Here is a 24,562-nt window from a genome sequence, read left to right as displayed (position 1 = left end):
GAAAACTCTCTGCCATAAGGATAGTATTAACAGCAACATATGAGAGTGCCTGTTTCCCCATAGCCTGGCCAATTGAGTGTTAACACAATTTTGAATTATAACAATGTGATAGATAAAAATGGGATAGTTTTAATTCACATTTCTCTTTTTATGAATGAGGCTGAGATCTATGGCTTAAACTTGATTGGGCCTTTTGAATTCTTGTTAGATTGTGTCCGTTGAGCTCTCACAAGTTTATGCAATATGGAGTCATTTTGGGGCTACTCAGAAGGTAGGAATCTCCAGCTCTGTCTCCAGCTCTGTCTGGATGTCAACATTAACACAGCTCAGAGAATGTGTTTAAGTGTGTTCCACTATTTCCCTGAGAATGAACCCAATATGTGTCTATCAAAATACTGAATTTCATAGCTACTAATTTGTGTTTTCTTCTGATAGTTTATGTATTCTAAGACTAGCAGTTTTATTCAATTACTTGTCTTTATCTGTGATAACACTTCCTATTTCCTCTGTAAATGCTCTGGAATTATGACAAAAGAGTAATGCTTTCTCATTACGGCAAGTCTGAAATTCTGTCTCCATTTCCATCTTGTGAAGGACAAAATAATGGAGAGGTTTCCTGTCAGAAATTGTCCTCTGGGTATCATCTTTTCCACTGCATTCTATTCTGTATAGATAGATGTAGAAGTTGCCACCAAGTGAATGCCTTCATATAGGCATGCGTCATTCAGCCAGTATTCATGGAGTGTCTACTATATGCCAGACACTGTTATAGGCACCTAGCATGATCTGTTATGGCCCAGCAAAGACAGACATTGGGTATTCATCACATTTACTAGATTGAGTGTGAGTTGGAAGGACTATGCATGGACAACACATACTGCACTGTCTGTCAAAAGATCAAGACTGGCGATTGGGACACCAAGTTCTATCCTTGGATTTGCCCTTATCTTGCTGTGAATATTGGACAAGCTCTTCTTCTCTATGGGCCCCAGTTTTCTCATCTGTGAAAAATGTAATGTTGACTAGAATAGATGATATTTACATCCCTTCTAGTTTTAACATTCTAAGATCATAATGCCCATATGCTACTTTTACAATTTCAAAATACCCAAGAATCCACATTTATATACTAAGAAGAATAATTGTGTCCCTTTCCATTTGCAGATACCCCTCCAAGTATTCATAATTATTTTTTTTCCATCTGGAGGTGGCAGGAATATATTAGAACTTGTCATGGTATGTAAATATTTGCATTAAAAAATCTCCTAGGACATTAAAATTCAGCATTTATGACATTTTTTTTTTTTGGTCAAAGTATTTCTGAGTGAATAAAATGTCACAAAGTATAAATCTCAGCGAAAATCTTCAACAATAGACAGACTCTGGAGAAGCCAGCTGTACTCAGAGCGTGGATATCAGAAACAGACATTGTGATGTTGACCTATGCTCTGTAGGACCATCTGCTTTCTCACTCTAGAAGGATTTGGCTCCACTGGAAAGGAAGATACTGTAGTCTAACTCTTCATCTAGAACCAGGCTACCTGCCTATGAACCCGGAAGCAGTGAATTCATTTTTGAAAGATGCTTGAAAATGTCCCACACCATCATTTTGTCCTGTCACCCTCACCTCTGCTTTCTCCAAACCCCTTTCTGTTCTCTATTATATTCACCCTGGGGTAATCCTCAGGTTAAATAATTCCATCTCACGTGGTAGCAGATTAGATTGTACACTCAGTTTTAAAATGTACCCTATTTCATTGATTTGCAATCCAACTTTAAACAAGTTAAAAATTTTATTTATCTTTAATGTAAAATATTTAGACTAATGATATTAACCTATCATTCATCATTTTGGATAAATAATCAGTATCTCTTTATTATTTTCAAGTTAACATGGTTTAGTGGAAAAGAATGGAGCTTTGCAGTCTAGTTTTAAATGCTGGTTTCATCAATTACTGGTTGTAATTTACCAGCTTTATAATTTATATGACTTAAGTTTTTTTCCCCTCAAATGATGATACTAATAACTTTCAAATCATTATGAGGTTAGAAATAATGTATAAACATACAAAGCTATCTAAACACAGTAGGCCTCAATAAATGTTCATTGTTTTATAATTATCATTATCATGATTGTTATGACTGATCAGAGAAAATATCTGCTAGCAAATTTTTCTCTAAATTTTCCATATAAGGCAAAGATTAGGAAATTAGATCTTGCTGTTTGTATTTCTTATTGGTATTTGAGAAATATTTATTTTTTATTGCTATCTGAAAACATCTAGTAACTTATGTAGATGATGAACATTCAAATACTGATCTCTTCAAAGAGGGATGAATAATTGCTCATATAATCTGGTAATTGATCGCTGTGTATAGAAAGTAGTGTATATATTTCTAAAATGCCAAAGTAGAGCTCTTATTTTTCTCATTACTGTTATTCTCAAATTCAATATAAAAATATCAACAACATATTTTATTTAATGCAATTGGACTTTAATAAGATTGGGGACTTACGAAGAAAGAAACTGTTTTTAAAGGAGGAGAAAAGGACACTGAAATATCAGAAAAGGGTGATCTGAACAGGAGTACAAGGATTAATCTCAGAAGCCAGTCTGACCTTCCGGGAACACATCTCTCTGCAGAGCGGAGCCTCTAGATGGCGAAGGAACACCGTGGAGACTGCACGGCCTTTGCGCAGCTCGGCGGCGGTGGAAGCGCTCAGAGCTCGGGTAATTTAACAACCCGCACGCGGAGCCGTTTGGATTGCAACACCAATTCCGCAAGTTACTAATTATGCTCGCAACATAAACGCCGAACTCATATTTTCAGGCCACTGTGTACCCCTGCCTTAAAAGAATAGTTGCTTAAATATAAGAGAGCACGATGTGTGATTCAGCAACGCATCACTTTTTCTAAAAGGAAAGCGTGTTCAGCAGACTGGCCTTTTAGTGTTTGAGAAGCAGTCACCTTTTAGGAGTTGGGGGGGATGGGGGTGGGGGTGGGGGAGGAGATGCGAGACCCTCAGAGAGCGACCTGAGAACTGAGGTTTACGGTCCAGACTCAGAAACGGTGTGAGTTTGAATCTCCGGTCACCGGAGTCTCTGTGTTCTTGGTTAAGTATGGACACTCTCTGAGCTTTGGTTTGTAGTCTGGGGATAACAAGGGCGCCTACTTCATTAGGGTTGTAAAGAATAAAGAGCGTTTGAAGTTAAGCACTTGGCACAGAGATTGACACGTGGTAAGTACCCAATAAATGACAGAATTGGAACTTGGTGAAGTACTAATAGGAGTTAAATTGGTTTGTTCAAGTTGAACAATCCGCATCATGGGAACGTGAGACATCCCTGAATCTGAAGCAGTGACTAAGCATCCTATCAGCTTTCTATTCCTTGCTATTTAAATGAAAGAATGTGCCTAATTCTCTATGTCTGGCTGACAGAATATTTTGGAGGGGGGATGGGTGGCTGCAAAGTTCTGACAGGATTTTCAGGGTACACTTTAGCACAACAGCCCAATGTAGCTTCTCAATAGAATTATGGTGCTTTCTTAAAGGTCAGCATAAAGAATCTTGTCAGCAGCTGATGTTCAGAAAGGAGAGGGAGGTGGGGGTGTTTTTCCTGAAGCCTGGGAACAGAGCTTTACGCTACCAGATTCTGGTTACAGTTGCTGCCCTCAATAAGCATCTCCAAAGGAATCAGAGAGAAGTCACTTCCAGCTTCCCAACCCAGGGATGGAACCCAGGTTTCCCACATTGCAGGCAGATTGTTTACTGAGCCCCCAGGGAAGCTCAGAGAAATCACAGAAAGGGATGTTTTGAATAGTTTTCCTATAGTAACTGAAACAGTGTATTACAGCTAATAAATGTAGAGTTAGGGGAAAACATGACATGTTAAACAAGAAAAATTACAGCAAGGGCTGAGAGGCAATCTTTTATAAAATCACACTGTCCTCATCTTTTTATATTTTGGCCTAATCTTTTCACTCTCAGTGAACTTTCAGCCATAAATTATTTGGGAAACATGTAGATAGTGATGCTAGAACTTAAAGGAGTAGAGCTTTAAATACTTTACTACCCACAGGGGCTTCCCTGGTGGATACAGTGGGAAAGAACCCTCTTGCCAATGCTGGAGATAAGAGTCATGGGTTTGCTCCCTGGGTCAGGAGGATTCCATGGAGAAGGAAATGGCAACCCACTCCAGTATTCTTGCCTGGAGAATTCCATGGACAGGGGAGCTTGGCGGGCTATAGTCTATAGGGTTGTGAAGAGTCAGACACTACTGAAGCAATTTGGCATGCATATGTAGGTACCCAGCGATATATTTATCTGAAAAATGAATGGAAAAAATAAATACTTGTTTTTTATTCAGAAGAAGCAGCATATCTAAATGCCGATATTGAACTTACACCCTATTCCTTGTGCCCTGGAGAGTCAAGGAACAGAGAAATCGGTTTTGTAGTTCTTGAGTCCGCACCCGTGGGCAGCTGTGCATGACTGTAGGCCTTTCCTTCTCCTTGTCTTCACCGCTCTGCTAAACTGGCCTCTACCTGCCCTGTCCATTATCACCTCCCGTGGTCAGAGGACCTCAAGCAGGAATATCAGTGGCTCTGTGGGCCTGAAGCAGGCGCCCCTCCGTGTGAAGCAGAAGTTCCAACTCTTGCCCAGGACCATGAGGTCTTTTCAGTGATCTTTGGCAAGTTACACATCATGGAAGCAATCCCTGTGTACTTAGGTTTTGAAGCTTGGAGATACTACATAGTCTTCCATAGATTCTGCTCTAATCATAGCTTAAATTCATTCTTTCCAGTTGCAGCAATTTTGTGCCTATTAGATGCCAGGTCCTATGCTGCATGCTACACAGACACGTAATAGAGTAGGATGTGGTCCCTGCTCTCAGGTATTAATGAGAGTGACAAGCAGAGAAAGACAAAGAAGGCATTATACTGCTGGCACATCTGGTATGTGATTAGCCTACTGCTTCTCTGCTCTCCTTTTCTTTGAGAGCTGGGGTTGTTGGTGATGAATTAATTGTGCAGGCGGTGAGCTGGTGTGAGGGCAGAAAAAAAAAAAGAGGTCTCAGCCTTGCACATTAAGTCAGGATTATCTCAGCATTACATATCATAGAGCAGCCGTTTCAGCAAAAGAATGTGGCGAGTTGGGTCCTGTGTATTATAACCTACTTTATTAGGGAATTTCAGTGTTGTAGAGAGGGCAATCTGTCATGTTCATGATAACTCAGAATGATGATTTTTTTCTTTGCCAATTTCCGTCTCTCTCTGTTGGAAACACCCATCTCTATATGTACTGTGAGCTTCCTGAAATCTGGGGCAAGAGGAAAGAGATAAAATTATCACTTGTTTATTCAACTGGAAGGAGGAAGAGGGGAATTGGTTAGGACCTGACGATGTTAGTTCTCTTACTTTCTTGTATGAATACTTAGTGTATGAGAGTATGGAACAAACTCTGGATAACTTAAACTGACAGCTTTGGAAATAACAGATATGTAAATAGGTATAATGGTCTTTTATTTTATTTTGTTGTTCAAGTTTAATTTTTTATATTATATTACAGTATAGTTGATTTTCAATGCTTTGTTAGTTTTAGGTATACAGTAAAGTAATAGCTTAATTGTCTTTTAATGGCACAATTTTAAGATAAAAGCCAAAATTGGTACAGTTTTTAGAAGTAGAAATTTGGTATAATGTAATTTTTAAATGTGAGATTTTATTACTATCCCTTTTCTCATAGGTAATCATAATTTTATTGTACACATAAATACTATTGCATCATGTTATTCAGGTTTCTTTGAATGAAATATTAACACTAACAAGATGCACACTACCATCTAGAACCTAAGGGAGAACTAGAATCATTAGGTTACTGGAGGCACATGAATAAATGGGGACCATCCATCTTTCTTACAGAAACTCAGAGGTTGACTCTTTGAATGTTGAGAGCAATTGAATATGAGTAATGTGTGTATGTGTGTTTATTCAAAATTTATAATGTGTCCCTGCCATCTTTATTAAAAGTCTTTGAAATGTAAAAATATGAAGAAACACATATTCATCTGAAGCATGAGGCAAGGCCCCAGGAAAGTCTTTCAAAACTCCATCTTAATACCCAGGAAGTGTCAAGTCATTCGTCATGTATAATTAATACATCCCCTCTTCCCTTTCCTCCTTGAACACAGGCATTGCAAAATGAGTCCTGCGGTTTTGTAGTAAATAACACTATTTTCAACAGTTTGTTTCCATGTCTGGACAGATGTATCACTTAATTTGTCGATTCTGAAAATTTATTTTGTTCCATTTTTGTTCTTGGATGCAAACAGATACATACCTGCTACTGCAAACATAGAATAAAAATCTTAATTTTGTTATGTTAAAAAAACAACGCTATTTGTATACTGCCTTTGACTTTCAGTATGACAACATGATTTATCAATGCATCACAGTATTTAAGGAAAGTGAGATAGCTTTTGAAATACAAATGTCTAGGTGTGGAAAGGTCATGGGACTAATATAAGCACAGTCTCTTCAATTTTGTATATGTGCAGAGGTCAATGATTTCCCTCCTCCAGGATGGTTTTTCAATTAGAAATAAAATTTGGCATTTATTGTGTTACATGATCATGCAGAGTACATGTTCAATTTATGCATAGCTACTTAAAGTTAATTTTGGGTTGTCTTCCTTTAAGGGAAGTAGCTTTTGCATAGCTAATCCACAAGTATTTGTTCTAGTGTCTCACTGTGTGCTTTGAGTTTGCTTAATTATCAGTGGTTTTATTGAAGTGTGTGGGAATTCAAAATTTATGCCCAATGATTCATTCATAGAACCAAAAACTGACTCAGCTCTGTTTCTTTTCTTTTCTTTTGCTTCACAATCCATGTGGGGATGTGATACTGTAATTTCTTAGAGAAATAAATCATCATAGTAAAGAAAACTCTGTCTTTTAACCTTTCCACAAGGTGGTTGTTGTTCAGTTGCTCAGTTGTATCTGATTCTTTGCAACCCTGTGGACGACTCTTTGTGACACCATAGACTTTAGCACGCAAGGCTTCCCTGTCCTTCACCATCTCCCAGAGCTTGCTCAAACTCATGTCCATCAAGTCGATGATACCATCCAGCCATCTCATCCTCTGTCATCCTCTTCTCCTGCTGCCTTCAATCTTTCCTAGCATCAAGGTTTCTTCCAATGAGTCAGCTCTTTGCATCAGGTGGCTAAAGTATTGGAGCTTCAGCTTCAGCATCAGTCCTTTCAGTAAATATTCAGGGTCGATTTCCTTTAGGATTGACTGGTTTGAACACCGCAGTTCAAAAGTATCAATTCTTCAGTGCTCAGCCTTCTTTATGGTCCAACTTTCACATGCACACTGCTGGAAAAGCCATAGCTTTGACTATATGAACCTTTGTCAGCAAAGTAATGTCTCTGCATTTTAATATGCTGTCTAGGTTTGTCATAGCTTTTCTTCCAAGGAGCCAGCATCTTTTAATTTCATGGCTGCAGTCACCATCTGCAGTGATTTTGGAGCCTAAGAACATCAAGTCTGTCACTGTTTCCTTTGTTTTCCCATCTATTTGCCATGAAGTTATGGGACCAGATGCCATGATCTTAGTTTTTTGAATGTTGAGTTTTAAGCCAGCTTTTTTACTTTCCTCTTTCACCTTCATCAAGAGGCTCTCTAGTTCCTCTTTGCTTTCTACCCTTACAGTGGTGTCATCTGCATATCTGAGGTTATTGATATTTCTCCTGGCAATCTTGATTTCAGTTTGTGCTTCATCCCAGGTAGGATGATGATAAAATATTTTAGTTTCAAATAATAAGCAAAAGAACACAAACATAAGGATAGTAGAAGAGTAACTGGCAAATGATTATAATAATTCCTTTAATCATGGCAATGGAAGTCGGAAAGTAAAACATTGTTAACCTTTTTTCCATGAATAAGTAAAAGGTAGCTGTATTAATTTTAAAGTTCTTCTCAGTCTTTAGGGCAAATGAACAATAAAAGATAGTTGGAAACTAAAGCAGTTATTTGAATTACTGTCAAAAATTCTTACTGCTTACATATGTGCTACATAATTTAAGCAAAGGCAGATATTTTAACCAAAATAGATAAATAATTCCTTTGGTTTGCTAATATTATTAATATTTATTTGTATTTGAATAGGTGTACTGATTTCTAAGGTTGTATTTTCTAATTCAGAGGAGCTCCTTTGGTTTTAGGGACAGTTGTAAATTAAATTCAGTGTTTTTTTTTTTATCCCTAAAACACATCTGCAGACTGTCTAGGTAACAAGCATTATCAACAATGCATTGCTAAGAGTTGAAATTGGATTTTATAAGCTGCCTTGAAAATTATGACATGTTGAGTTACTTGCTTTAGTGGAAGCTCAGCTCACACACTATTGAGTCGAAAGGATCTTTATCTTGTCTGTTGGGTAAGAAACTCCTTTTCACTGAAACTGTCCTTGGTATCCTCAGAATCACAAAGTTCAAGAGTTCTGTGTGTGGGAGGTGAAGAGCTCTTTGGTGTTAGGGCCTACAGGAAGTTCATCCATGTACTTCTCTGTTCTTTAGACCCATGTAGAGGGATTATGCTCCTACTCCTGGGGTTCTACTCAAACTGACACTTTCAGCCAAAAGCTTAGTTAGGGACAAAGATAGAAATGCAGAAGTTTCATAAAATATATAAAAAAAAATGTTGGTATGCATTAGTTCCATAGCTCCAGACACTATAGTAACACAGATAATTACATAATTAATCAAATGGTGACATTTTTTTTTGGGGGGGGGGGACGTTGTCTCTGAATTGAACAGTCCAGTCCTATAATCCTTAATTAAGAAGCCCTCTTGTCATCCCTTCTACCTGGACATCTTTGATGTTTCTGCAAATTGGAAAATCCCAGTTGTGTTCTCATTGGATGTCCCAGTGAATTTATGATACCCTGACTTTCTGGCAGGGAGTAAGAGAGTGCATGCACTTTGGCTATTCTCTTTTGAGCCATTCCCTTTGGAAGTCTTGCTTAGAAGTTACTCACTATTAATTTCAGCTATGGCCCCATTTGAGCCTACAGTATCCATTAGGATGCTTGCCCTTCTTTCACAATGATGTAAACTCGTTCCCCCCTTTTTTTGAATATATATGCCTTTAAATGTGCAAGTGTCAGCTCCTACATTTTCATAACTTCTGAATGGATATCAGAGAGAATACATACCCAGCACGTCTGTGACCCCAATTTATTGCTCATCCTATGTTCTGTACTCATACTTTATGGATGAAAAAGAAGATAATGCTATGACTTGATAGCTCACTGCATTTAGGAATCTCAGATATATGGATGAGGTAAGGTCCTAAGGAAAAGTTGCATAAACTGGAATCATAACAAAAAACACACTGCTGAAACTGTCTTTGAAAGTGAGTAGTTTAGAATAAAGGGGCTGATTTTGCCACAGCAGCAAAATTGCAATAGGTCAGCTCCTGCAGCTTTGATTGCTGCTTAAAACTTCAGAATTCAGATGTTATGAAAATGCAGGAGCTTCACGTGTGCATTTAAAAGACATACTTTAAAGGAAAAAAAATCAGATCAGTATTGAATCTCTCCTTGTACAAAATGTAATATTCTCTTATTTATTTATATTCCAAATCAGGCTTTCTATAACATGGGCACACAAGAAATTGAAAGGTATGGAAATTGCATAGTTTAATATTAGGACTTTTTAACTTGCCAAGAATAGGAATAGTTTTTATTAAATAGGACAGCTAAATATTACATTATATAATGCCATAACTCACACAATAAACCAATTTCAACTCAAGAAATTAGTTTTGCATAAGGCTGGCTATTAGTATCAGCTGCCAGGGGACTGACATGTTCATTATTTTTATTCTCCCTTCTTGAGGTTTTACTGTAGTGGGATTTCAGTACATGAATTCTTGAGAGAGAGGTAAAATAATGAGAGGCTGAACATTTCTCTGAAAGGTTTGAGGACTGCAAAATTCCACTCTGACTTCAATAGCATGCTCAGAGAGCTTAGCAGCATTTTGGGAGAGCAGACACAACCGCTTCCTCACCTAGGCTAACTACTGAAAAACCAGAAACTTTCCCTGCTAAAAGATACTTTGAGAGGTAAGTCAAAAACAAACAAGCAGACTGTTTATCTTTAATAGTCCCCTGGAGAATGGCTGCTTTTTAAGAAATATTGTGTGCCCAGGAGAAATGAATGACTCTAGTCTGACTCTTGACTGAGTTCTACCTATTTTGCTCACTGTTTCATTTAAAAAAAGCTTTTGATTTGCCATTTTATTTTTAAAATAATGTTGTTGATGTTACCATGGTAACCATACTTTAGCAAACAAGCATGTGTGCTGCTCAGAGTACTCAAAAATCAGAGAGTAAAAAAGTAAAAGCATTGTGAGACTGCCCATATTCCCCCCTGTGGAGCCTTGAAACAGCTAACTGGTAGGGACAAAATAGAAAAGATGGACAAATGGAGGGTGTAACCTTGAGTGGAGACAGGTGAAAGGAAAAGGATTGAAAAAAATGGTGCCTACTAATGGTTCTTTTTTTTTTGAAATAACCATGGCATTTTTAAAGTTAAACTGGAAATATCCAGAAAACCTGTGCTCAGTGAGGTGGGCACAGGCAATTTAGAAACCAGTTCCAGTAGACCACCTAAAGAACTGCCTAGGTAGGGAATAGGGGAGGCTGAGGAGGAGAATCACCCAGACTATGATGTGGATAAGGTCATTTGGACAAACATCTTTCGTAACTCAATTGTAAGCCCGTTTTCTAAAGGTATAGTGTGTGTGTGTGTGTGTACATGTACAAGGGTGTGTGTAGGGAGTGATTCTCTAGTTGAGTCCAAAATAAGCTTCAAAATCTGGTTGTGTTTGTCAGAGGATTGGTGGCACATTTCCTCTCCAGCATACAGTTGTATGTAATTCAGAGGTGATTTAATCTTTCAAAAATTTGTAAGCCTTTTCTTTTTTTTTTTTGGTAGTGCAAGAAACTCTTTTTATTTTTTTTAATTTTTATTTATTTATTTATTTATTTTTCCATTTATTTTTATTAGTTGGAGGCTAATTACTTTACATCATTACAGTAGTTTTTGTCATACATTGAAATGAATTAGCCATGGATTTACATGTATTCCCCATCCCGGTCCCCCCTCCCACCTCCCTCTCCACCCCATCCCTCTGGGTCTTCCCAGTGCACAAGAAACTCTTGAGAGAAGGCTACAGGGTGATAGAGCAGGACAGCGCACAGCCCTTAGCAGTCTGCCAGTTGCTGGCACCATTACTGTGAAACCCATTACCAGCAACAGTTACCAGGAGACCACTAACCTCGAGAGGGCTAGAGTGGCGGTTAGAGGTCCGCTCTGCCATTGGCCGGCACCACAGTGGGTCCCTCCCCCAAGCAAACTCATTGAGTGACTGTTAGTACTTGTGCTCAGCCATTGGTTGGCTCTGCTGTGGGTTCCTCCCCCAAGTGAGCAGCTGTCACTGAGCAACAGTTAGTGGCTGATTCGGCAAACGGTCATCAGAATGGTGGTTGTCAGGTGGAGAGTGAGGTAAGAAGTGGGTCCTGGCCTTCTCCCCGGTGCCCTCCTTCTCACCCGGCCTCGGCCAGCGGGTGAGCTAAGGGGTCTAGGAAACAGGCTGGGAGCTCTGTCCTTCCAGAGCCCTTGACAAGGCTGCCCACTGACCCTGCCCAGACCTTGAGGCAGCGGTGAACCTCTTCCCCCATTCCTGCCTCTGCGACATGCCGGCAGTTACTGTCTGCCTGGGTTTCTGCAGAACCTGCCCCTGCTGTCCAGGTAGCCTGAGGAGCTTGAGGGCCAGTTGGGTCCTGGGTGCCTGGCTTCCTCAGCCATGGCAGCTGGACAGAGTCTGGGGACCTGGCCCCGAGGGAACCCTCAGCTGAGATCTGCCTCCTCTTAGCCAGGATCTGGACCTCAGAGAGGGAAGGCTGTGCCTGGGGACCCCACCCTTTCTTGTCAGAACAGAGATTAGCATCTACTTGGTAAAGGTTTATAGGAACATAGTTACCTGCCCATCACCTGACCTCAAAGGCAAAGCATCTGACACCAAAAGGTGTGCAACAAATAATCACACCCCTCCCTCATCTTTCCTAGAAAAGGGCTTTGCTGAAAGCTTTTGGGGAGTTTGAAGTTTATAAGGCATGAGCCATCCATCGCTTTGCTTGGGCCCTGCAATAAACCTTTCTGTTTCAGACTCCAATGTTTTCATATTGTTTGCGTTGGGCACACAGATTTGGGTTTTGGTAGCAATATTGCTTGTAGCTTTGGTTTTTAATCACCTTTGTCCTGATGGCAGTTGCTCTTCAGCATTTTCTCTTTAGAATCCATCACTTGTTGGCAAAGTGATGGCACTGTAATTCTGGATCGATCATGACACTTCCTTACTTAAAATCTTATAATGAATTCTGGCTGCCTTTAGGATCAAACCCTACTTCGTCCTTCATGATAAGTAGCTGTCTACTTCTGACCTTGTTCATTGGTTGGTTTCCTCTCCTCATCAGTTGCCCTGTGCCATTAATAATCTACTTCTAGTTCCTGAGTCCAGCTGGTTTCATGCCTCACTTTTTCTGTGTGCGTAGAACCATGCCTTTTCCCCTCTCTCTCCAACCTACTCTTCCCAGTCCAGCTAGCAGGAGGGGAGACGTTAAGAAAGGAAACTGATTAGTTGGTTGGCTTCATAACTTTATTTGTCCTTTATTGAAATGGCAACTGCTCACACAATCTTTGTTGACTCGTTTTCCAGATCAGTTTATACAAAAGGGCATTATGCTCTTTCTCAATTTCATTAGGAATTTCAGTTCCATTTATTACAGTACACTGAGATTTATTGGTAAGATTTTATTATTTTAGTAATGACAATATTATCTGCATGAAGCAGTGTAAAATACTAATATTTCTGAGAACAATCCATGTTTGGTTTTGCAATATTTAAAAAATCTGGTCAAAATAGGAAACTGTGATCAAATTTAACTAATTAGCAACAGTGGCAGCAACACTAATCTTCATCTGTGGTTCTAGCAGAGGCATCCAAAGTGAGCTAGTTGGAGGCAATATAACTGTGAGAAGGACCAGATTCTTTCAGTTATTTGGGGGGTATTCATATCATAAGAGTATACAATGGACAATATCCAACTGCTCTTCCTTATGAATTTAGAGAAAACTAGATGGAATCACTGACCAATCCTTGATGGCAGATCAGTGCTGTTGTTTTAAAAAGTTTAAATTAGATCCATTTTGACTTACTTCATGTTGATGTATGGCAGAAATCAACACAAAATTATAAAGCAATTATCCTCTGATTTAAAATTAAAAGAATACACATATATTTGGGAGCCCAGCCTGACACTCTGTGATGACCTAGAGGGGTGGGAGGGAATATATATATACATATACATACATACATATATATATAACTTATTTGGGTTGTTGTACAACAGAAACCAACAAACATTGTAAAGCAATTACACTCTAATTGAAAAAAATGAATGTAAATAAATTTGAATAAACCAACTGTAAATATAAAAAAAATCAAAATCTAAATTAGAGACTTAGTCTGGAGAAATGAGGTGTTAAAAATAAGGAGAACCTGTTGAAGTAGTTTCTGACCTTGACTAAGTCTGCTTATCTTTCAAAATACTCTCCAGCTGACAGCAGTGCTTCTCAAACTTAGATGTACATCAGAATCACCTGGAGGAATTAAGTGGGTCTCATCCTCAGTTTCTGAATTAGTAGCTTTGGGGTGGGGCCTGAGAATGTACATTTCTAACAGGGTCTCAGATGATGCTGATGCTCCTGGTCTGGGGCTAGACTTTGAGAATCGCTGGACTATAGAATATAAAAGTGCCTGCATTCTACAATATTTCATGGATAAGAGTATAATTATAAACATGACATTTCTCTTTGAGTCATAGTTACTTCTATAAGATATAGGCAAGAAATGGTTGCAACACACAGTTTGAAAGGGGAACAAACATCTTTTGTTGGTTTCAACAAAATTATTTAATACATTTTCCCTTGAAGGAAAACCACTCATAAGAGTAAAAGCAAGAGAGATTTGTATCAGAAGTTCCCAATAAGACTTGAGTCTTGACCACATATGTGAGGTAGTTTAAAAGACAAATGCACAAATACTCACATCACTTTTTAATCCAATATCCTACTACTTCTTAATTGACTGATAAATGAACAACAATAGACTAAAGCAGTATCAAAATTATGGTTGACATTGCTGTGTGAGTTTCAAAATAGCTGAGCATTATATTTAATAATAGTAATAGAAAAGGGAGATTATTTTTCCTTGTTGGGGAAAATAAAAATATGGTAACTAAAATATCCAGCAAATTCTTTTTATCCCTCTCAGTTATCCTTGTGCAATATCACTAACGAGAATCAAACTCATTTTTTTTGCAATTCACTTTTTAATAATCGGACAAGTGATAATAGAATGAAAAATTAGTATTTTTTTTTTCAAAAGTAATGGTTAGGTTCTGATTAGAGATGAGTACACTTTCAACACAATGTTGTGCTCTTTCTGTTGCTTCTGTTTACAATTCTGTAAAATTATTTTTAATTTCATATGATTCTGGTTTTTATCATGTTATCACACAAAGATTAACGTATGTGATGGCAAGAACATCTACCAGTATATTTTCAACCTTAGGGATAGGATGGATACTAAATATTTTCAAGATAAGTCTCAGTTATCCAAAAAATGCAATTAATCTGAGAAACTCATTCCTTGAGATTTTGGTGTCACTTCATAGATGAAAATGAAATTAGTGGTCCCCTAGCACTTTTGAGTTATTTTCCAAATATGATAGTAGATTGTGTTGAGATGCCCAAAGCAGCTGTGTCCACAGAGTAATTTGACATAGATCAAATACATAAACACAGTTTTATTAGCTTAGTATTCTAACTAGTGGATAATTATATATATTCTAAACTCTGAAAAGATGTATCATTCTTATAGGAAGTGAGTTAAAAAGCAAAATAGTTACTTTTATTGTTCTATTTTGTAATATTTAGAATTTATATATAGTATGGTCATATATAACTCAAGCCAGTGATCTCTTAAATAATAAAAGCAATAAAGTGAAGATATTCAGTAATATTGAAATCATTATTATAGTGAATGTTCTTAGATTTATCAAATTAACTGTCATCACTAGAGTTAGGGAGTGAGATAGAGCACTGAAATTTTTGGAAATTATTTTAGTCAGGAGAGTTCCTTCATTTTATTGCAAACTACAACTTACAGGAGCATGATGAGAGCATTTAATTCAGTTCAAAATATATGAGCTATTAGCCTAGAATTTCAGACTTCCTGACTTATCCACAATATGTATTTAAGTGAGTTGCTGTTGAGAACTCAACATTTTGGAACTTCCCACCTCTCTTTCAATTTTGTTTTTGGTCTCTTCTGTTGTTTACTTCTCATCATAATTATTTAATTTATAAATAATGACCTGCCTCTTGAGAAACCTGTATGCAGGTCAGGAAGCAACAGTTAGAACTGGACATGGACCAACAGACTGGTTCCAAATAGGAAAAGGAGTATGTCAAGGTTGTATATTGTCACCCTACTTATTTAACATATATGCAGAGCACATCATGAGAAATGCTGGGCTGGAGGAAGCACAAGAGGGAATTGAGATTGCTGGGAGAAATATCAATAACCTCAGATATGCAGATGACACCACCCTTATGGCAGAAAGTGAAGAAGAACTAAAGAGCCTCTTGATGAAAGTGAAAGAGGAGAGTGAGAAAGTTGGCTTAAAGCTCAACATTCAGAAAACTAAGATCATGGCATCCGGTCCCATCACTTCATGGCAAATAGATGGGGAAACAGTGGAATCAGTGGCTGACTTTATTTTTCTGGGCTCCAAAATCACCGCAGATGGTGACTGCAGCCATGAAATTAAAAGACGCTTCCTCCTTGGAAGGAAAGTTATGACCAACCTAGACAGCATATTAAAAAGCAGAGACATTACTTTGCCAACAAAGGTCCATCTAGTCAAGGCTATGGTTTTTCCCGTAGTCATGTATGGATGTGAGAATTGGACTATAAAGAAAGCTGAGTGCCAAAGGATTGATGCTTTTGAGCTGTGGTGTTGGAGAAGACTCTTGAGAGTCCCTTGGACTGCAAGGAGATCCAACCATTCCATCCTAAGGGAGATCAGTCCAGGGTGTTCATTGGAAGGACTGATGAAGCTGAAACTCCAATAGTTTGGCCACCTGATGCAAAGGGCTAACTCATTTGAAAAGACCCTGATGCTGGGAAAGATTGAGGGCAGGAGGAGAAGGGGATGACAGAGGATGAGATGGCTGGATGGCATCATTGACTCAATAGACATGGGTTTGGGAGGACTCCGGCAGTTGGTGATGGACAGGGAGGCCTGGCATGCTGCTGTTCATGGGGTCACAGAGTCAGACACGACTGAGCGACTGAACTGAACTGAACTGAACTATACCCCTTCTCCCAAGAAAGGATTTAAGGAGGCCGCATTTAACTTGGAAACTACCATAAATATATAATGAGATGGAGTTCTGTATCCTCTCTCTTCTCTCTTGATGTCTGGAAGGTCACTTTTCCTTGCCTGGTAATACAGTGCACCATAGCCTCTTCTGTCAGAACCCCTCTTCCTCCCACTCTGCCTGGCTCACTTTGGGGGCAGTGCTGGGCTGACTGTCCTTGTCTTAGTCATTAGAGACATGGGCCAGGCTCAAATTCTTTCTTCCACATACTAGTTTTGTGGCCTGGGGCAAGCAAGGTACATAATCTCTGAACCCACATTCTGTCTTTACACAGGGATAATACTTACAGTTATCTTATAGGAATGTTCACAGTATTAATGAGTTATTATACATAGAAACTTATAAAAATTCCTTCCAGGTAGCAAGCACTAGCCGTTGTTATTCTCAACTAGCCATAGTTGAGAACCCTTCTGTTCTCAACTAAGATGCTGTTTCTTCAAAGACTCTTCCCTGAGACAACACCTTAAGCCAGTGATATATGGCTATAAGAGCTTACACTTTGCCTTATGAGTCTTATCATAATTTCTATTGGTACTGAAGGCAATTAATCTGTTTCTCCTGTTAAGCTGTAAACTCCAGAAAGGCTGTTATATGTCTGCCTCAACACCCTATTTCTGACATTTGGGACAGAGCCCAGCACAAGTATGTCACTCAGTTACTGTTGAATGAGTGAATCCAGGGAGCCTGTCTGTAAGCATGCTAATTGAGATGAGATTACATGTAATTATCTTGTTAGTTTTGCAAATTTTTATTTTCTAATTTTTACAATTAATGTGTGTTTTCTTTATGTAACAAAGTAAAATTCTGTTAGACCTCAGTTACTGTGCTATTGTGAAGTCACTGCAGTGAGGTAGCCTAGGGAGCCAGCCGTAGGATGGAATTCATGTCACCAAACTTGGGTTTAGCTGCTCACTGCTCAAAAGACAGTACAGAAACAGATGTTGGTTAGAAAAAGGAAGGTTGCTTTATTCAGGAGGCCAGCAACCTGGGGAGAAGGCAGACTCATGTCCCAAAACCCTGAAGATTTTGCTTGCTCGTGAACGTTCTTAAAAGGAAAATGGCAAAGTATCTCAGTTAATCACTGAGGCAGGAGATCAGACTTATCATCTCCCACTGTGCGCAGGCGTGTTGGCTCCTTGCGATCCTTCCTTAAATGCTAACTTGTTCACACCCTCTTCTCATGATCTTCCTAAAGGGGGAGCTGGGGAAAAGGTCCAGTCATCTATTAATTACTTATTCTTAATTTCTACTTCTTTAAGAAAAGAATCAACAGATTAGGCAAGGAATTATGTGATCAAAAGATACAAAAAGTGTGATTGGGCGAGAGGTTGGTTGAGCAAGGGGGCATCTGGTGTAAGGGTTAGTTAAAATATTGCTTTGCAAAAGTGACAAGATAAAGGATCTCCTGCAGAAAGCTGATTCCAGAGGAGAGCAGATACCTGCAAAGAGCTGGTTACAGTCACTGTTTTTTTTTTGACGGGGTGACGTTGGAGTAGATGAGTGGTTCTTAATTAGGGATGATTTTGTCTGCTAGAAGACAAATGGAAATGTTTGGAGACACTTTTTGGTTGTCTTGACTTGAGAAGTTGCTATCTGTGATTACTGTGAAGAGGCTGGGATTCTTCGAAACATCCTATGACCCACAGGACAGCTTCCTTCCCTAATAACCATCCAGTTTCAAATGTTAATAGTGCCAAGTTTAAGAAACCTGATCAGATGGAGACATCTGCAAAAAGTGAGTTCATATAACTTTTAAGTTTGGTGAGCTGGTAAGTAATAGAATATCAGAATTTTGAAAGTTAATAAAATTGATTGTGACTTTTAAAATAAATACTCACTTGTATTTGCTTTCTGGTATTATTTTCCATAGTTTATTGTAATCTACAAAGTCAGAGGCTTTGGCATATTCAATAAAGCAGAAATAGATGTTTTTCTGGAACTCTCTTGCTTTTTCTTGATCCAATGGATGTTGGCAATTTGATCTCTGGTTCCTCTGCCTTTTCTGAATCCAGCTTGAACATCTGGAAGTTCATGGTTCACGTATTCTCCAAGACTGGTTTGGAGAATTTTGAGCATTACTTTACTAGCATGTGAGATGAGTTCAATTGTGTGGTAGTTTGAGCATTCTTTGGCATTGCCTTTCTTTGGATTGGAATGAAAACTGACCTTTTCCAGTCCTGTGGCCACTGCTAAGTTTTCCAAATTTGCTGGCATATTGAGTGCAACACTTTCACAGCATCATCTTTCAGGAGTTGAAATAGCTCAATTGGAATCCCATCACCTCCACTAGTTCGTAGTGATGCTTCCTAAGGCCCACTTGACTTCACATTCCAGGATGTCTGGTTCTAGGTGAGTGATGACACCATCGTGATTATCTGGGTTGTGAAGATCATTTTTGTACAGTTCTTCTGTGTATTCTTGCCACCTCTTCTTAATATCATCTACTTCTGTTATGTCCATACCATTTCTGTCCTTTATTGAGTCAATCTTTGCATGAAATGTTCCCTTGGTATCTCTAATTTTCTTGAAGAGATCTCTAGTCTCCCATTCTACTGTTTACTGCTATTTCTTTGCACTAATCCCAGAGGAAGCCCTTCTTATCTCTCCTTGATATCCTTTGGAATTCTGCATTTAAATGGATATATCTTTCCTCTTCTCCCCTGCTTTTTGCTTCTCTTCTTTTCACAGCTATTTGTAAGGCATCCTCAGACAGCCACTTCACTTTTTTGCATTTCTTTTTCTTGGGGATGGTCTTGATCGCTGTCTCCTGTACAATGTCCTGAACCTCCATCCATAGTTCATCAGGCACTCTGTCTATCAGATCTAGTCTATTAAATCTATTTCTCACTTCCACTGTATAATCATAAGGGATTTGATTTAGGTCATACCTGAATGGTCTAGTGGTTTTCCCCACTTTCTTCAATTTAAGTCTGAATTTGGCAGTTAGGAGTTTATGATCTGAGCCACAGTCAGCTTCTGGTCTTGTTTTTGCTGACTGTATAGAGCTTTTCCATCTTTGTCTGCAAAGAATATAATCAATCTGATTTCAGTGTTGACCATCTGGTGATGCCCATGTATAGAGTCTTCTCTTGTGTTGTTGAAAGAGGGTGTTTGCTATGACCAGTGAGTTCTCTTGGCAGAACTCAATTAGCCTTTGCCCTGCTTCATTCTGTACTCCAGGCCAAATTTGCCTGTTACTCCAGGTGTTTTTTGACTTCCTACTTTTGCATTCCAGTCCCCTATAATGAAAAGGACATCATTTTTGGATGTTAGTTCTAAAAGATCTTGTAGGTCTTCATAGAAACATTCTAATTCAGCTTCTTCAGCATTACTGGTTGGGGTATAGACTTGGATTACCATGATATTGAATGGATTGCCTTGGAAATGAACAGAGATCATTCTGTCATTTTTGAGATTGCATCCAAGTACTGCATTTTGGACTCTCTTGTTGACTATAATGGGTACTCCATTTCCTGTAAGGGATTCCTGCCCACAGTAGTAATGGTCATCTGAGTTAAGTTCACCCATTCCAGTCCATTTTAGTTTGCTGATTCCTAGAATGCTGACATTTATTCTTGCCATCTCCTGTTTGACCACTTCCTGCTTAACCATCTCCTGTTTGACCAGTTGGGAATACCAGACCACCTGACCTGCCTCTTGAGAAACCTGTATGCAGGTCAGGAAACTGGGCGTGGGACAACAGATTGCTTCCAAATAGGAAAAGAAGTATGTCAAGGCTGTATATCGTCACCCTGCTTATTTAACTTATATGCAGAGCACATCATGAGAAACGCTGGGCTGGAAGAAGCACAAGATGGAGTCAAGATTGCCGGGAGAAATATCAATAACCTCAGATATGCAGTTGACACCACCCTTATGGTAGAAAGTGAAGAAGAACTAAAGGGCCTCTTGATGAAAGTGAAAGAGGAGAGTGAAAAGTTTGGCTTAAAGCTCAACATTCAGAAACCTAAGATCATGGCATCTGATCCCATCACTTCATGGCAGATAGATGGGAAAACAGTGGAAACAGTGGCTAACTTTATTTTTCTGGGCTCCAAACTCACCGCAGATGGTGACTGCAGCCATGAAATTAAAAGACGCTTACTCCTTGGAAGAGAAGTTATGACCAACCTAGACAGCGTATTAAAAAGCAGAGATGTTACTTTGTCAACAAAGGTCTGTCTAGTCAAGGCTATGGTTTTTCCAGTAGTCATGTATAGATGTGAGAGTTGGACATATAAAGAAAGCTGAGTTCCGAAGAATTTATGCTTTTGAACTGTGGTGTTGGAGAAGACTCTTGAGAGTCCCTTGGACTGCAAAGAGATCCAACCATTCCATCCTAAGGGAGATCAGTCTAGGGTGTTCATTGGAAGGACTGATGTTGAAGCTGAAACTCCAATAGTTGGCCACCTGATGCAAAGGGCTGAGTCATTTGGAAAGACCTTGATGCTGGGAAAAATTGAGGGCTGGAAGAGAAGGGGATGACAGAGGATGAGATGGTTGGATGGCAGTGGACATGAGTTTGGGTAAACTCCAGGAGTTGGTGATGGATGGGAGTCCTGGCGTGCTGCGGTTCATGGGGTTGCAAAGAGTTGGACATGACTCAGTGACTGAACTGACTAACTGTGGTATGATTTGTTGGTAATTAAGTAGAAGTTAGTATTTAATGTAGTATATTCACCAACATTAACTGTGTCAGTAGGGAGCTTTGTAGTGTGTTACATAGGTTTTCCCTTTACATCTAATTGAAGTGATTTGAAAAGTGTCAACTGACTGCTTGTTTACACACTTCTAAATGGCCAATTTGACAGAATTCTTTTTAAGAGAGCAGGTTATGAGTCAATTTACCTAAATGTGTTGGGCAGAGCATACAAATAACCATATTGCTTACAGACCTTTTTTTTTTTTTTTAGTAGTTCTGGACTAATAAAACAGAAAGAAGGTAGGCCTCTTTAATGTTTTTAGAGCTTGGTCTGTTTGAATTTTTGTTTAACATCTGGGAGAATATGAGCCAGGGCAGGCTAGTTTTTGCCATAGTAACAACATCTCAGTGGTTTAATCCAACCAAGGTTTATTTCTTCTTTAGAGTCCACTGTGCATCTGTATGACTCTTGTAGATAATTGTCTCTGTGTGACAACTCAGGCTTCCAGAGTGAAGAAGATTCCACTATCTTGGAACATATGGCTTTATTAGTTATATTGGAAAAGATAACATAGGAAATTGTGTGTTTAATCTTTACTACTTTCACCTGGAATGGACATTGGTGACTTACGATCATTTTATTGACCTAGCAAATTACACTGGTATATTTAGGCACTTGGGGAATTTTTAATCCTCCCATATTGCATTAGAGAAGCAGGAATATTCCTGAGTGTGAGAAGTAGCTATCCTAATTAGCTTTTCATATTTGTTTACCTTTATATGTGGTTATTTAGAAGGTGTTGATTGTTAGAAAGGTGATTAGGAAGGTATTTGCTAAGTGCACAGACACGATATCTCACATCAAATTATCCTAATTCCACTATGCTTACTTGGGGTCAGTATATTTTATTTATATCTCACTATATTTGTATTTCACTTAATGTATTTGTAATTTGCCTTTAAATGTTTGAGCTTCTAAGAGTCTGTATCGGATGCTATAGTCCCTGGTTTCTCAAGTGGGCTGACACATTTCACAGGGTTTTGGATGCTGAAGGATAAAAATGGTAACCTTTGAATTTTACATAATGGTAAATAATCACAATATTATTTTTGTGGTGAAACAAAAACAAACATACCTCAGAATACCAAAAAATGATGAATTTTTAAGATAAAATATAAGACTTCAATGAAGTTTTATGCTCAAGCAGGTTGCTTTTAGCTGTGTTGCAGAGGAACATATGCACTTTCCCCTGCAACCAAGGTGACTTCACTAGATACGGCTAAGAAACACTAGCTTTTGTACCTACTTTGTTAACCTTGATTTGGATATTTCCTTAGATGTCTTCATTTTAGTGCAGATGATCATATCATGTTTTTGAAAATGGAGCTCCTTCAGGAACGCATTGTTACTTTTATTGTGAAAATAAGGTTTTCTTTTGCAAAGAGGAATTTAGAATTTCTGTTCTATGTCTTATGAGTAGTTGGATAGGAGAAATTGGATAATAAAATTGACAATTGTGTTTGTGTTTGTTATTCTTTTTTTTTTTTTTTTTGGTTTAAAAAATACCATATAGGTTTGATAGTATATCTAAAGACAGAAACAAAAGTGACAGAGTAATATTAATAATATGTGTTCTGACAAAATAGACTTTTACAATTAATATTTTTATAAAGAGTTGAATGAAACAGGGAAGAAGATATTTTTTAAATTTAGAAGTACAAGTAAAGATAAAAGATAACTAAAAATGTAAAATTTTCTAGATTTTCGATAAAATGAGTTAAATGTCCATTAAGTTCTGTGTTTGTTATTCTAGACCACCTTATGGAACTGTGAGAAGATAATGAACTGTACCCACCCTTGCCCATTTTACCATGTGATTCTGTTTATGGTCCATATTACCTATAGTTATTTGAGTCTGTATTGATTCATCAAACAACTTGTGAGTATCTACTGTGTGTGGATAGCATTGTGCCAGGTGCTGAGGATTAGGACAAGATGAAGTCAGTTCCTATCCTCAGAGACATTGTGTCTAGGACATGATGGCTGCAGGGACTGTGAAAATTTCTCATTCGCTTCACATATATTGATTGAGCACTGTCATCTGCAGGCACCCAACCATACTACAGTGAATAAGAAGCAGTAGAGAGTACTGTATAAAAGCCAGACAACCTGGAATCAGATTACACTTTGGGGCTGCATGGAAGCTCTTAAACTACCTTGTGCCCCAGTTTCCTCAGATGTAAACAGGAATAATATGAAATTTATTGAGTTATAAAATTATTGGAAAGATCCTATGAGTTAGTATGTATAAATCACCATGTAACATTTAGCTCTTACTATTACTCACATTTTTTTCCCTTCATGCTTTAGTCCCTCTTCAAATCTATATTCTTTCTCATTACTCCCTTTCTCTTAGACCAAGCAGTCTCAGTAATGAATCTTGAATATGAATATTGCTATTTATCAGTACCCTGTTAAAAATATTGCCTGTTAAAACACAGTGAAAAAATATAACTCTGAAATAAACTGTCTGCTTTTTCTATAACACTTTCTTTTGTTTGTTTCTTCAAAATCATGTAAAAAAAAAAAGCCATTTCAAATAACATTCCTCAAAAGACTTAATCAGGAAAGATATTTGATCCAAGGGCAAGACAGGCCCAATCAGAAGTTGTGTTTTGCAGGAGCCTTTTCCACTTTGCCAGATGCTGAAGTCTGAAATGTCTCCTGTCCGCCTCCATTACCAGGGCCATTTGCTTGTTCCCTGAGCATATGTGGGCATTCACAGGGGGCACACAATTGTCAAAAACCTGTGGGGCTACCTTGGCAGCAGAGAAGCTAATACCAGCTACTTAGGAATTTTATACCGCTTTATGAAATGCTTCACCAGTGTGATTTAACTTTGCAAAGGACTAGGTGTAGAGAGAACTCAACGGAGACCCATTCTTTGGCAGTATTTGTATTTTATAGGAACCATATATATAAATTTCCCATTTTTGTAGTAATATGGCTTTAATCTTAATGAATACGATTTTGGTGCTTTTCTTCAGAGATTAGAATTAACATTCACAAGTGAACAGAAAATGTTAAAGTATTATTAGTCTCCTGAGGATTTTGCTTCTGGCAATGCAGTTTTAGAGATTTCAACTTGGTTTAGGTGTAGCAAAATACCACCATTTCTGCTTGTTAGAATGAAACTCTCCAAGGTTTCTATTTCAGTCCAGGGTTTGATTTTTCAAAGCAGAAAAAAATGTTTTTCCTGGACCCTGACTATAACCTGAAGTCAAAAATCAATTGAAAAACCAGCAAAAATTGGTCATGAGTGCTGTTAGAAATTTTATT

General features: G+C 38.3%; 1 long non-coding RNA gene across 1 annotated transcript in view; it reads left to right on the top strand.

The window, feature by feature from the left end:
- The first annotated feature begins 11,473 nt into the window (after positions 1-11,473).
- LOC139036037 (uncharacterized) overlaps positions 11,474-24,562 on the top strand; it is a 239,797-nt gene continuing 226,708 nt past the window's right edge. The window contains exon 1 of the long non-coding RNA XR_011488733.1: positions 11,474-11,576. This is a non-coding gene — a long non-coding RNA (uncharacterized lncRNA). The remainder of the gene's footprint in view (positions 11,577-24,562) is intronic.

The sequence above is a fragment of the Odocoileus virginianus genome, chromosome 1, assembly GCF_023699985.2.
Source record: "Odocoileus virginianus isolate 20LAN1187 ecotype Illinois chromosome 1, Ovbor_1.2, whole genome shotgun sequence".
In the NCBI taxonomy this organism is placed as follows: domain Eukaryota; kingdom Metazoa; phylum Chordata; class Mammalia; order Artiodactyla; family Cervidae; genus Odocoileus; species Odocoileus virginianus.
Note: the sequence above shows the minus strand (reverse complement) of the source record. Positions and strands in the feature narration are given on the sequence as shown.